Source organism: Apium graveolens, chromosome 3, assembly GCF_009905375.1.
Source record: "Apium graveolens cultivar Ventura chromosome 3, ASM990537v1, whole genome shotgun sequence".
NCBI lineage: Eukaryota > Viridiplantae > Streptophyta > Magnoliopsida > Apiales > Apiaceae > Apium > Apium graveolens.
The window spans coordinates 124,582,484-124,584,851 of record NC_133649.1 but is presented as its reverse complement, the minus strand read 5'-3'; the positions used below and the strand labels follow the sequence as shown (position 1 = coordinate 124,584,851).

The window sequence follows — 2,368 nt, the reverse complement described above, 5'->3', positions numbered from 1 at the left end:
CTTCTCTTTAGTTGTGGGTAACTTTATTTCCTTGAACACATTAAAAGTGACCTTCTGATCATGAACCTTCATCGTAAGCTCTCCTTTTTGTACATCAATCATAGTTCGACCTGTAGCCAAGAATGGTCTTCCCAAGATAATGGGAATCTTCTTATCTTCCTCAAAATTAAGAATTACAAAGTCAGCAGGGAAGAAGAGTTCATCCACCTTGACCAAGACATCCTCCACTATACCTCATGGATAAGCGATGGAACGATCAGCTAGTTACAATGACATGTATGTTGGTTTCGGACCAGGAAGACCAAGCTTCTTGAAGATAGATAAGGGCATCAGATTGAATCTAGCTCCTAAATCACATAAACACTTGTCGAACGACAAGTTTCCAATGATGCAAGGAATAGTGAAGCTTCCAGGATCTTTAAGCTTCAGAGGCAACTTCTGTTGCAGCACAATACTGCATTCCTCCGTTAGAGCAACGGTCTCTAAGTCATCGAGCTTCACTTTTAGAGAGAGAATACCTTTCATAAACCTCGCATAGCTAGGCATCTATTCAAGAGCTTCAACAAAAGGTATGTTGATATGAAGTTTCTTGAACACCTCCAAAAACTTCTCAAATTGCTTATCCAACTTTTTTTCTACAGCCTCTTAGGAAAAGGAGGTGGAGGATAGATCTGTTTCTCCCCTGTATTACCCTCAGGAGGAGTGTGTTCCGTAATAGTCTTCCTTGGTTCCACCTCTGCTTCCTTCTGCACTTCTTCTTCATCCACAACTGCATTTTCTGAAACTTGAGATTTTTTAGGATCTTCGTCTTGCTGAATTTAGGGGCTTGCGACCTTTCTAGACCTTAAGGTGATGGCGTTCACCTGTTCTTCAACTTCCCTCTTTCCTGGATTTGTTTCTGTATCACTAGGAAGCGTTCCTGGTGGTCGATTCAATAAGGCATTAGCAATTTTCCCTCTTTGGTTCTCCAGAGTCTTGATAGAAATAGCCTGGATTTGGCATATAAGAGCTTGGTTTTTGCACACAAGCCGCAACTCCTCCAATTCAGATTTTTCTTTCGAAGATAGACATGCACCATGAGTTTGTTGTTTTGGTGTACTTTGTTGCTGAAAACCAGGAGGGATGAATAGCTTATTTCAAAACTACTGGAACGACTGTTGCATCGAATTCTGATTGCTCCAGCTGAAGTTAGGATGATTCCAGTTGTCAGGATAATAAGTGTCTGGAACTGGCTGCTGCGATTTCTGAAAGTTGCTCACAAACTGAGCTGAGTCACTAGATATAGCATATTGCTCCGTCGCATGCGAACCTGCACATAGCTCACAAATACTGGTTATCTGATTAACACCCAAGTTAGCCAGAGAATTGATCTTCATAGACAATTCCTTTAGTTGAGCAGTGATAGCCATAGCTGTATCCACCTCAAGAACTCCTGCTACCTTGCCCTGTGGATATCTCTGGGTTGGATACTTATATTCATTAGTAGCCATTAGTTCAATTAGATCATAAGCTTCCTCATAGCTTTTTGCCCATAATGCTCCGCCTGCTGCTGCATCAAGCATGGGTTTGGACTTTGCTCCCAACCCATTGTAAAAATAATTGATGATCATCCAATCAGGCATTCCATGATGAGGACACTTCCTAAGCATCTCCTTGTAGCGCTCCCAAGCTTCATATAGCGATTCTCCCGTTTGCTGTGTAAATTGAGTAATAGCATTCCTGAGTGCAGCTGTCTTCGCCATAGGGAAGAATTTAGTAAAAAACTTCTGAGCAAGATCTTCCCAAGTAGTAATCGAACCAGCTTGTAGAGAGTGTAACCAGCTCTTAGCCTTATCCCTCAGAGAGAATGGGAACAGTCTCAGCTTCACAGCATCTTCAGAAACACCGTTGAACTTGAAGGTGTCGCAAATCTCAATGAAATCTCTAATGTGCATATTGGGATCTTCCATTGAAGAACCCCCAAACTAGATTGAATTCTGCACCCATTAAATTATTCCAGGCTTGATCTCAAAGGTATTAGTTATGATAGCTGGCCTGACAATGCTAGATTGAATGTCATTGATCTTGGGTTGAGAAAAATCCATCAAGGCTTTCATTCGTGCTACTGGATCTCCCATTGTAATGAGTACCTGAAACACAAAAAAATAAACCATAAAAGTAAAAGAATTCGAGTCAGTGAACTTTAACGACCACTGATGACAAGCACATAAACTAAAAATTAACACCGAGTCCTCGGCAGCGGCGCCAAAATCTTGTTAGGGCGAAAACACGCGCTAAAATTTACGCAAGTATATGCGTTCGTAAGTAGTATAAGATATAAATCAGATTCGTTCCCACAAAGACTATTTTAGGTTAAGTTCAATTTATG

At 41.1% G+C, this 2,368-nt stretch overlaps 1 non-coding gene across 1 annotated transcript; it reads left to right on the top strand.

Annotated features, from left to right (window-relative positions):
• The first annotated feature begins 1,620 nt into the window (after nucleotides 1-1,620).
• On the top strand, nucleotides 1,621-1,727 carry LOC141716314 (small nucleolar RNA R71). Its single transcript, XR_012573027.1, has one exon. It is a non-coding gene; the product is annotated as a small nucleolar RNA R71 (small nucleolar RNA).
• Nucleotides 1,728-2,368: the final 641 nt, after the last annotated feature.